General features: G+C 38.5%; 1 long non-coding RNA gene across 2 annotated transcripts in view; it reads left to right on the top strand.

Moving 5' to 3' along the window:
* The window catches only part of LOC132712278 (uncharacterized), a 51030-nt gene that overhangs the window by 23230 nt on the left and 14980 nt on the right, over nt 1-12820 (top strand). The window contains exon 4 of one of the 2 annotated variants that reach the window (XR_015731618.1): nt 7063-7295. The exons of the other annotated variant lie outside the window; for it this stretch is intronic. This is a non-coding gene — a long non-coding RNA (uncharacterized LOC132712278). Of the gene's footprint in view, nt 1-7062; nt 7296-12820 lie in introns of those variants that run through there. 2 annotated transcript variants of the gene reach the window in all.

Here is a 12820-nt window from a genome sequence, read left to right as displayed (position 1 = left end):
CTAATAAAAGAGAGGGGTTAAAACATAACAGTAGACATTTCCCCATATTAGTTAACATTCATTGTCTCAAGCCATGCTGGTTCTGTGAATAATCCAGCATATTTTGGGACAGAATTCAATTCTCAATTATTACCTACTAGTTGATGGTCAGTGGTCCTCATGAATTATGACCTGGCTGAACACATTTTGGCACCTGGATTAGAAAAGTCTGAATGTCACCCTCTTTTGATCTAATTAAGATTTGGGACATAATCCAGCAATCTCTTCTACAAACATCAAGGAAATGAATGGGAATCAGGGCCAGCCCTAACATTTGGCTGAAGAGAGCAGCCTACACTGGGCCAGAAGGTCTTATGTGACATGAAAGAGTAGCACATTTGAATCACTTATTTATCACTGTGTCCTCTTTTTTTTTTTTAAAATGCCAAAGTGGTCAGAGGGGCTTGTGGGATCTTGTGTTTCATGTATCCAAATTACTTGCTTGATTCCAGGCCCTGAATTGCGAATACCGTAGTTGTAAGTGGGAAGGTGTCATTCATTGCCCTACCATTGGGAGCCAGTCTCTTATCGCTTATCTCATTTGACCCATGACTTTAAAAAACAACCCCCAACTGATAGCCCCATAGCTCATTTCTTTCACCCTGTGCCCTCTCTGCTATTTTTCATCAGGTTCCAAGCACATCGTTTCAGGATGTTCTTGAATGGCTATGATACATTCATGAAGCATTGATAGATGATAGGTAGAGTCAGATCTAAGTGAAGAGCAAATGCCTGTTGAAGATGGGGCTGGCTGTACCATTAAGCAGGGCAAAGCATCTGTCAAGTAGCAGATACTATGCTGGGATGTGAGATGTTTGACAATTGAGTTGGGGTGCCAAGTAGATGGCCCTGGATCTGCAGCCATTCCATGTCTGGCTGTGTTTAGTCAACGTCTCTCCTGGTGAGTTGTTGGACTAAGGAGTCAAGGGTGATGGCTTGTCTATCCCTGAGCAGTAAAAGGTCTTTGAGGGTCTGGAGGGAGTAGAAGATCTTTCACACCTTCTTAGTGGCCATGAGTCATCAAGTGGAAAGCAGCCACTTCAGAAGGAAGAGACCCTCTGAAGTCATCCGCCTCATCTAGCCAAGACGGTTCCTAGAGGATACAATGGCCTTTCTGGCACATTCTATATGTTTGACTGCAAAGTATGACTTAGCCTGGTAGTTAATAATATAGTCCATTTCCTCCCAATGTTTAAAGGGAAGAACATTCTACAGAAATAGACTAATTTTGAGATATTGGGGGGGGGGTTGTAATTAAAGCAATTTGTATTTTATTGCAAGGAGGGAATAAAATACCTGGGGTTACCTGCCTTCAGGTCAGAAATATCATAGCTGGCTACCCTTGGTGAGACAGAGAAGGCAGATAAAAATGTTGGGACAACCCATTTCTAACCTCTACTTCCATGCTGGAACAAGGTTATGCCATGCTTTTTTTAAAAAATGATTTGTTAGATTTGTCTAGAAGCTCAAGGTTACATACGCAGCATTTCTTTCTTCCATTGTTTCTTCACAACAATCACCTTATAAGAAGTGTTATAAGAGAACCTATGGGTATAGTCAGGGGTGAGCTGCTGGGGGTTCACAGGGGTTCGGGAGAACCTCCAGCTAAGATTCTGTGCAGTTCAGAGAACCCCCAAATCACACTCCTGACTGGCCCCGCCCACCCTGCCCCTCCCCTCCCAGGAGTCCCCATGTGGCCCATTTTGGATGCAGGTAAGTGCAGGGCACGCGCGGAGGCTCGGGGAGGGTGAAAAACGGGCCTACCAGAAGTTCAGGAAGGCCGGAAATGGGCCGTTTCTGGCCTCCAGAGGGCCTCTGGAGCCTGGGAAGGCCATTTTAGCCCTTCCGGAGGCTCGAGGAAAGCCTCCGGAGCCTGGGGAGGGAAAAAACGCCCCCCCCCGCCGTGGTGCAGGAGGCTGACTAGGCCGCACCCACCATGGCCACGCCCACCTAGCAACCGGGCAAAGAACCCCTTGCTAAAATTTTTGAAGCCCACCCCTGGGTATCGTGGTGAAGGTGTTGGACCAGAAGTAAAAGACTCTGCCCATTCTCTCTCAGACCTCTCAGACCAACCTATCTCAGGAGATTGTTGTTGTCTTGGGAGAGAAAATAGGAGGAGGGAGACTTCTCTACCTCCATCTTGAGATCCTGTACAGTATGAATGGTGGGATATAAAGCTAAAGAAACAAAAAGAAGTTAGGGCTGAGAGTTAATGACTGGTACAAAACTATTCAGTGATGGCAACCAAGTCAATTAAGGATTTAATGATAATAGTGTGGGAAGGCCCTCCCTCCTAAAAAATGAAATATTTTGGGGAATATTAAAAGAGGTAGAATATTATATTTTCACAAAGAAGAAAGGGAGAAAAATCTTATCAAAAGCAGAAAGCATCCACAGTCTTCCTGCCATAGCCTCAAGCAGAAGCCTGAAACCTTTAGAGGTGGATATTTTGTACCAATTAAGAAAGCCAGGCTATCCTATTCATAAACAAAACACCTTCAGCCACAGCAACCACCGAAGGCTGGAGCTGATGGGGTTAAGAATTTACTTTTCCCCCACCCAAATTCCAAGGACAGGGCATGACCATTAGGACATAATAGGATTAACCCACTGCCATTGGAATAGTAAAAGACACAAGGCTCACTACATTGCACAACCCCCTGGAGCATCTCAATCTCCAAACCCCAGAATCCTATAAAAACCCACCCGCTCATCCAGCCAATTGGTCAGCCACTCCAGAAACATATTGCTGTTGCTGAAGTTTCTGAAAAACAAATAAACAGGACCTTCTTTCCTTGTAGCCAGCCTCCATTTTATTTCCAGCATCTTTCTCCCGGCTTGGAACCAGACCGGATTTTTCTTCCAACAATAGCATTTCCACAAAGCTAATTTTAACTTCAAGGATTGTACGAATGAACCTTTTGGTTAGTTCACTATGTTTTATGAACTCGGAAAATGAGTATCAAGCTCATTTTCGTTGTGAATGACTTTCCATGAGTTTGAACTTTCTTCATCCATTAATATAGTTCCAGGTTTTGTGCCTAACATCATGCTGACATCTGGCTCAAATATTACTAAACTACATATCCCAGCAGTCTCAGTTATCCCACAAAGAAAGACATATGGCCATCTTCCAATGTTCATAAAATAAGTAGATCCGTTTTCTGTTTGGAACAACAGGACCATGTCAGCATTACAGCTTTTGAGAGTGAAGAAATAAATATAGGGCCAGATTTTTCAGGGTTTCATTACTTAAAAGTATGCAATTTCTGTGGAAGTTAGTTTGACTCTTCTTCACAAAGTATATTCCCACAACATCCATCCATTCCTGCCTCATTGTTTTTCATCCACTAAAGCCAACAAGTCAGAGATCAGGAAGGAGGAGGAAACATTATGTTGAGTTTGGGGGAAGGGGCTAAAATAACTCTTCTGCCATTCTAAGTTATTAGATTTGCTGCCCTAAATGAAAAAATATTAATTCAATGTGGAGGCCCAGGAGGTCGAGGGTCCTCCTTACAAGGCCATAATTGCTTAATTCCTATTGACAGCAGTTGCCTTTCTGTACCCTATTCTCCCACCCCACCCACCCTACCCCAACAACATTGCCTTGTGTAATTGCATAATTGCAACTTAAACCCATCTAAATCCCTCATCCTACTTTTCCTTTTTGCTCTTTTGGCAGGGTAGTATAAAAGAGCTTTTAAAGAGCTCATGTTTAATTAAGGATTGGTTTCCTAGGATTTGTATCCATCTAGCAACTTTATCTTTTTATCTACCCATCTTGATGCATCTATCTATCTGTTTATCTATTTGAAAGCTGCATTAACATAATTTCAAGTGATATACATATATGCAAGAAAAGAAATATAGAAAAAAATTATGTGATATTGTAAAGGGGAAAAATAAACTACAAAAATATTCTTTCTTTTCTTCCTTCCTTCCTTCCTCTTTCTTTCTTTTCCTTCTTCCCTTCCTCTTTCTTTCTTTCTTTCTTTCTTTCTTTCTTTCTTTCTTTCTTTCTTTCTTTCTTTTTCTTTCTTTCTTTCTTTCTTTCTCTCTCTCTCTCTCTCTCTCTCTCTCTCTCTCTCTCTCTCTCTCTCTCTCTCTCTCTCTCTCTCCCCTGCATGATGAACGCTTGCGAGATGAGTCCTCTTGCGTTAGAGATTATCCTGCAGCTGGATTGAACTGTGAGTCACTAGTGGACAGGCAGCCAATTTTCCGTGCTTGGTTGCTGATGGTGTTAATATATTCTGGGGAGCAGCTGCTGATGGGCATGCAAATGACATACTGATTTATAAATTCATTTTCCCTAAGCCGGTTTTTTGTTGTTGTTGAAAAAGAGTGGGCATGCCTGATCCCTCCAGGTCTAATACAAAAATCAAATAGCCAGTTCCCAAGCAACTTTATACAGATTATGATGGGATTAATTGCCACAAAATATAACAACCGGTGGGTTTTTCTCTGGCCAGTTGAGAGACTCCTAATTAATTAAGTAGAGAGTCCATTTCCTTGGTTCTCTACTCTTTCGGTTTCTTTTTCATGCAACAATCAGTATTTTCCATCCCATGAAAAATGTGTGTGCGTGCGTGTGCGCGCACCCACACCCACACCCACACAGGAAGGCAGATAACATGGACGATTTACATTTTTTAACTCTACAAATGAAGAAGTATTTATAACCACCCTAATTTAACAGAAACCACTATGATAGCCAAAGGAGGAAGTCATAGTAGGATAGAATCATAGAGCTGCAAGGAGACATTTTGGATAGTAACTCTGACTTCCTTTAACGCATCTATTTCACCTCCCCAATGAAGAAGAATCCACATGTCTATAACTGAATGCAGTATTGAACTGCTCTTTTGGTTTTTCTTCTGATATTGAATTGGGATCTGCTTTGCTTTCTTTTAAATCAATTACAGGTGGTCCTTATTTAGTGACTACCTCATTCAGTAACTGTTTGCAGTTCTGATGGTGATGAAAAAGTAACTTTAGCACCAATTCTTGGCATTTACAGTCTTCACAGGTCTATAAAACAAAGGAAACCTGAAGTAAGATTGTAAGGCACAGATGCGGTTTCACTTGGTGATTACTTTACTGAATAACCAAGTTGCCAGTCCCAATTATGGTCATTAAATGAATATCTTTATTCTCTCCCCTGCATATTAGAAAAAAGGTTCTTGGCTTTCTTCTGTGTGCTGTCAAGTATTTAATGTGTTTGAAGAATATCAATATGGCTCATCTCACTTTTTTCAAGACTAAACATTTCCATTTCCTCAGTTTCTCTTCAATGCCTTTATTTTCCACCCCCAGTAATTGTTATTGCCCTTCTATGGGTATGTCTTAGTGGGATCCCAATGGTGCTTTTTCAGGAGGCAACTGGATTTTTTTGTTTTTTGTTTCTCTGAAGACGTTTCGCTTCTCATCCAAGAAGCTTCTTCAGCTTTGACTGGATGGTGGGGAATGGAAGGATTTACTGTATTTTTCAATCTATAAGATGCACTTTTCCTCTCCCCCCCCAAAAAAAGTGGGTGCCAGTCCTTTGGTGAATAGCAGCCAGGGCTCTGCGGCAGGGTCCTTTTACAGTGCTGAACCCCACCTCTTCTGTCTCTTTTTTGCAGTGCAGGAGTCAATAGGAGGAGCTGGCATATGAGAGGACACCTATCTGTGGTACTCTCAGGCTCCGCCTGATTTTTTTTTTCTTGTTTTCCTCCTCTAAACCTAGGTGCATCTTATGGTCCGGTGCATCTTATAGTGCAAAAAATATGGTATATTCCTTGTAGACAGCAGGTCATTTGCATCCTTCTTGAAGGTCGTTGAAGCACTTGGAGGTTTATCTGTGTCCTCAGTGTCACCTGAGTAGTGCTCCTGGTTCCTGTAGTCTGCAACTTTTCTGGAAATCCATTCATACTCCCACACCATTCGAAGTCTTAGTGGGATGTTACAAACTGGGCACAATTCTCCAGGTGGGTCCAACCAAGGCAGAGTAAAGTGGGACCATTACATCCCATGGTTTGGAAATTATGCTACCTTTGATATAGTATAAAATTGCAGTGAATTTTTTGAAGCCACATCACACCACTGACTTACCTTTAGTTTGCCACCAATATTCCAAGGTTTTTTTCTACCATTAGCTTACCAAAGCCAAAGCCATTATTACTGATTCTATATCTGTGCCTTTTGTTTTTCTTTCCTAAAGGTGATGAACTTTGCATTTCACTCTGTTAAATTTCATTTTGTTATGCTCCGTCCATTTCTCTTGCATATTGATTGACTTGAATTTTATTTCTGTCTTCTAAAATACTAGTTTTCCTTCCCCATTTTGTGTTGTCTGCAGAATCGATTAGTATTTCTGCTGTTTCTTCATCCAAGTCAATTAATGACAACATTGAAGACCACAGAAATTAAGCCCTAACCTTCTAGCACTCCAATCATTCTAGTTTGATGAGAAACCATTAATTAGCACTCACTGAACAGGATTCTCAAATCAGCTGTGTTTCCACTTAATTGTCATGCCATTCAGTTTACACATAACTAGCTTACCAAACAGAACTTTTATCAAATATTTTGCTGAAATTGAGTACCTTTTCCTAGTTATATTAAATCACAGGGAAGCAGGCCTTGATAATGTTTCTTGCTCTGCACCCATCTTGTTTTCATTGAGCCTCGGTGGTGCGATGGTTAAAATGCAGTACTGCTGCTTGCCGGCTGCCTGCAATTTAGCAGTTCAAATCCCACCAGGCTCAAGGTTGACTCAGCCTTCCATCCTTCTGAGGTGGGTAAAATGAGGACCCAAATTGTTGGGGGCAATATGCTGACTCTGTAAACTGCTTAAAGAGGGCTGTAAAGCACTGTAAAGCAGTTTATAACTCTAAGTGCTATTGCTATCCCATAAATGAGATAGCCTTGTGTTAAAATCCTTTATTTCCCTCCTTATTCCAGCATTGTCCAAAGACAGGCTTGTGGAAACACTGTTAAGGTTTGTCACCTGTTATCTAAAAATGTCATAATTAATTCCCACAGAATCAGTGAAAAACAAGATAGCACATCTGACCATTATAAAAATAGTGGACATCTGGAGACAGACAGGCCCACTCAGAAGCAGCAGAAACCAGGTAGTCTACTTAGGGAGAGTGGGAAGGAAAGCTGAGTGCAAGAGAGTTTGAATGTTGTTTCTGTAGATATAGGTAATCCTCGATTTACAACCATAACTGTGGCTAGGATTTCTATTGCTATGCAATGTGTTGTTAAGTGAGTTGCACCTGATTATACAACTTTTCTGCCATTGTTATTAACCAAATCACTGTAGATGTTAAGTGAATCAGAATGCAGGCTAACAAGAGTTGGAAGGGACCTTGGAGGTCTTCTAGTCCAACCCCCGGCTCAGGCAGGAAACCCTGGCCTATATCATTTCAGACAAATGGCTGTCCAATCTCTTGTTAAAAATGTCTAGTATTGGAACAACTTTTGGAGGTAAGTTGTTCACTGATTAATTGTTCTATCAGGAAATGTCTCCTTAGTTCTAGGTTGAATCATATGGTTAATTGAATCTGACTTTCCCCCATTGACTTAGCTTGTTGGAAGCCAGTTGGGAAGGTCACAAATGATGATCATAAGACCCTGAAACCATTATAAATACATGCCAGCTGCCGAGTGCCTGAATTTTGAACACACGACTGTGGGGGATGTCGTGAGGGTTGTAAATGTGAGGGCTGGTTATAACTACTTTTTTGTGTGTGTGCTGTTGTAACTTCAAATAGTTACTAAACTGTTGAGAATGGAATCAAAGGCTGGAACAAGGCTGTGATTGTAGGCAGCCCCTGTTCTCTAGCCTGAAGAAAGTGGACTTCAACTTGTAGAGCAATGATAAATTCAAAGCATCTTTGAAGATGGCAAATAACATCCCTCCGATCTCACTAGGCAGATCCTATCTTCCATGCAGCAGCATCTGATTCCCTCTAGGCTTTAAAGCAGATTAGAAAGTTGATTGTGTCATGGGCAGGCTAGGAGAAGCCAGCATGGTTTTGGGGAGAAGAAAATTAGATGCTGCAGCAACAGCTGCTTACATGCAAAACAACTTCCAGCACATATGTGGAAACTGTAGACTTCATCTCCTCCTGCTGGCCAGATGTGCACACAGCAACAGAGTCCTAACTTCTGTTTTTCAAAAGTCGATTGTCTATTCAAAGGCATTGTCCATTGCCGGAATAGGTTGGGCTTGCTACATCAGCTTGTGCAATCCAGGAATACTCCTTTGAGATTGGAGTTGAGCTAGCAGTGCTTTCATACACAAGTCCATCCCAGGTTGTACCAATTAAGCTTTCCATGTCAGCTCCCCAGTTTACATGGGGGCAAATCCCTCTTGTGACATTAGACCCAGTAATTGATTGCTAAGACCTAGTTTAAGAGCTGATCTATCTTATTTTTATTTACATATATATTTTCCTTCCCTGCAGTAGTCAGTTTTCAGCCCATTACTGCATTTGAAAAAAAACGACCAATTCTAGCACCTTAATGCAGCTTCTCCCAACCTAACAATTTTTTGATATATTAGAATTACATGCCTAAATTAATTTTTGTGACAGTTCCAAGCTTACTATGTTGCACAAATGTATCTGCTATGTCTGTATCACCCCTTATTTATCTTTCTGCACAAATTCTGCCACCGCGTCTTGCATTTTTCTAGGTGCTCCATCTAATGTGAGGATGGTGATGCAGTTGGGCATGAGGAGGAGATAAGCAAGCAGTCTCTGGTCACTGGTATATTTGTGTTTTTTTCCTATAGAAATCTCCCACTCAAGCGGGAGTGAAAATTTTTATCCTCTCTTTATAGGAACAACACGGTACAGTGCAGTGGTGAATTCATTCTTGTAACCAGGAATCACACTTTCTAAAGATTAAGATCCCTAAGATCAGACCAACAGCCCATTTAGTCCAACATTTTCTGTCACCCAAGAATCAACTGGGTACTGCACATCCAAGAAACATCCCTGCAAGAAGGGCAGGAGGACAATGGTTTTAATTTTTTTTTAAAAAAAATTGTCCTAGTAGAAAAGTGACAAAGTAGTCATGACATCACCATGGGCATGTGAGATATTTAGCCAATTTCTTTTTAAACTGTATTTTTAAAGATGCGTATGACCTATTGTGAAGTTATTTGACTTCCTTCTTGGCTGCCAAGTACAGTGTAAAAGTCCTTTTAAGTTTTCAATCAACTTTGATTAAATCATCTCTCATTTATTTTATTATGCTTCCAACACTGATGTGCCAAAAACCCTCTTTTCTATATGAATGAAATACTATGGGAAATGTCATTTCAAGCCAGAACTGAATAGCACATTTAGGACAATTGGAAGAAAAGAATCTTCCATCCAATCCGTAATATATCAAACTAGCAGCTGTAAGATGTATCAAGTATTGGATTAGTTAACTTTGAAATAGTAGTAGATAAATTCATAAAATCTATTTGACAATTAGTGGCTATTTTCTATGTTGACTGAACCGTTTGCTGTGCTGAGGCAGTATGTTTGGGCTTCAAATGCTTCAACTCATTAGGCCTTCTCTGGCATCTTCAAAAACATCTGATTTGGCCACTGGACACTGAGCTAAGTGGACTTTTGCTCTGATTTTATAGGAGCCTCTGTTCTCATTAGCATGAACACAGTGGAACTTCTGTCTTCCAGAATGCATGGCACGGATGATTTCCTTGAAGACAACTGAGTTGGTGGCTATTTAAGTGGATTCATAAAAGTTTTTTTCTCACATTTTAGACACAGATGTAGCCAAATTCCCCTTTTGTGAAAAGAAATGAAGGAGGATGATACATTCCTATGTGATTAGGTCTCATTTTTCACTGTCTTCCCTGAGTGAGGGCATAAAAGTAGAAGTCTTTGTTAAATAAGCTTGTGGATTGCTCAGTAATAGTGTGATTGCCTCTATTTCCAGTTAAATTCAGTATCTTTAATTTTGACCTTTAGTATAAAGTATTGTCTACTTCTAAACTATTCTTTAAAAAAACAAAAAGGCCTATTTTGTAGTTCTTATTCTTGTTTAATTTGTTCAGTGTCACTTTGCATTTCAGTTTTCTTGAATGTGATCAATCTTTCATATAATTTCTTCCTGATTATTTCCATTCACTCTGATGAAAAGCAATTATTTTCAATTATTATTATTATTTTACCATGGAGAAAGTATTAAAGAAATTTTCATGGACAGGATGTTACTTCTTGTACTTCTTGTATGAGAATGAAAAATCTCTGTAATTGCAAAATTATCTTTATCTTTGTGATGTGTCTCTTTCCTGCTTTATAAAAAGTTCACTTGAGGCTTTTTAAATCAGAATAGGAAGGAGGGGCAATTTGGGAGTCTTTGAAACAGCACAGATAGGCTCATTGAAAACAAATTTTCTGCTTTTACCTATTCCAACATAACTCAATAAAACAAGTTTAAAAAACAGGAAGAAAAAATTGGGAAGCAAAGAAGAGTTTTTGGTAGCGTTGCCACAAATATATTTAATAATTCCACCAATACCCAAAGTGGGGCCAAAAATATGTATTCAGAGCTGTATGAATTTAATGCGAATGGAGCTGATGGCTAGACAAGATGTCACACTATCAGGGGTTCAACTAGACAAGAATAGCTATCAATGTGTTCCTTTGCCCAAAGAAGTACACTTTATCTGGAAAAGCTTTCTTTTAAAAGTGGAGGGATTCTGAATTCATTTTGGAGTGGAAGCACAGATGTGATGTCTTAGAACTTTAGTGTCTGAATCACACGAAATTATTCAACTTAAACATTCTGATAATGTGCCACAGATGTTGAAAGTGTCGAAAAATGTTCAAATGGAATGGCTTATTTATAGGTTCTGTTGTAGACATACCGTAATTTACTGTATATGTTTAAAGATTCCTTATAGCCAATATATAGCCAATATAGCCAATAGCAGTCTTTAAAGAGAAATATTTATGCAAAGTTTTTTTTAAAATAATTGCATTTGAAATGAAAATTTCTCATTATGTAGATTTCCTTTTTCATTCAGGATATATCCCAAGTCCTATTGTAAAATGTTTAAAATCTGAAATATGAGATATATGCTGCATTTAGGAAGCTAGATACTTGGAGTAAAAAGGTATTTTTTCCAAGAGGCTTCTACAAACAATTCAGAAGTGAAAGCTATTCAGTAAAGTTTGCAATGAGAGAGAGAGAGAGAGAGAGAGAGAGAGAGAGAAATTTTATTAATTACTATGGTCCTATGTTGTATATATGCTAGATGTTCCAGATGTTCTACATTGATTATCTTTTTAAATTTAGCTATGGATCAGAGATTTTAGAGATTTTGTTAGATTGTAATTCTATTCAAGCTAAATTTAATTCCTGTACATATATACATTGTTCTCAACCTGATTATTTTTAGAAGCATGATCCTTAGTTAATCAAATAGATGAATATAGATGCTGTTACAATATCCAATCATGGCTCTATAACTTTCTCAATTATTACGAGAAAAGACTCATCCTACTTTTGGAAGATGGTATTTAAATTTTTTAATAAAAGAGATAAAATATTTAAAAAAAACATTTCTTAAATGTGAATCTGTCAATTTTAATGGGAGTTTGGGAAGATTTTTAGGGATGTATTTAAATATTTCCACTGATGTATTATTGCATTATGCCATGGAAAATGAAACTAAATAGGAATAATAAAAAAAAAAACCTAAACAGGAACTTTGGGAAAATAAATTGAGGAACTTTTAATTTATGCTATGCTTTTTATCCCTCCTTTTATAATAATTCTTTTTGTCAATTGGAACAATATTTTAATGCACTTGATACAGAATATTAACTGAATTGCACAATGAAAAGATACTGAGAATGAGGGGAAATTACTGGTTTCTTGTCTGAAACAGCAACAACAAAAATTTCTATTAAGGATGCTCAGGGCAAAATAGGTAATAACTCTCATCAGCAAATTTTACATTTTTATCATCTATTTTATAATACTAAGCCATAATTACATGGAATAAAATTAATTAAAATAACTCTTATCTATGATTACCTATGGCCACATTGTTTAGCTAACAGTTCCTTCATTTCTAGATGAAATAAAAGATTTGTTTAAATCCATACAAACAGGAAAAGTTCCTGGCCCTGATGGTTATGATATTGGTTTTCCAAAAAGTCATTAAAACCTGGCTCCTCTACAGAGCCTTGAATAAATTGGTGATGGGTGAAACCCTCCACTATGGATATGGATATATATAGTAGGTAGTCCTTGACTTATGACCATTCGCTTAGTAATGGTTGAAAGTTACAGTGGCACTGGAAAAAGTGACTTACTAGTATCCCCATGGTCATGTGATCAAAACTTGGCTACTTGGCAACCGGCATGCATTTATGATGGTTGTAAAGTCCCAGGATCATATGATCACCATCTATGACCTTGCCAACATAGCAAATGGAAATTGTTATTCCAAATGTGGTTGTAAGTTGAGGACTACCTGTAATAATTGTTTTTTGGGTCACAGTTGTTTTGTTTTCATTTTTATAATTAGTTTTATTTTAATGGTGTGATTTTTTTCCTATTGCGATATACTTAAACTCTAGTTAGATTGACTATAAGTAAATAAATATTTTTACTTTAATTGGAAGTTTATAAAAGCTTATAAAAATGAGTTTTGAATAATTTTTCATAACTTCTTCTAACAAGGTCTATGCAACTGGAACTTGCTTGCTAATTTTGCAAATAATTATCCAATTTCTTTGTTAAATATATTTTGCCAAAA

This window comes from Pantherophis guttatus, chromosome 1 (genome assembly GCF_059756535.1).
Source record: "Pantherophis guttatus breed Tessera chromosome 1, ASM5975653v1, whole genome shotgun sequence".
Lineage (NCBI taxonomy): Eukaryota > Metazoa > Chordata > Lepidosauria > Squamata > Colubridae > Pantherophis > Pantherophis guttatus.
The sequence above is the reverse complement of the archived record's forward strand: the minus strand, read 5'-3'. Positions and strand labels throughout refer to the sequence as shown.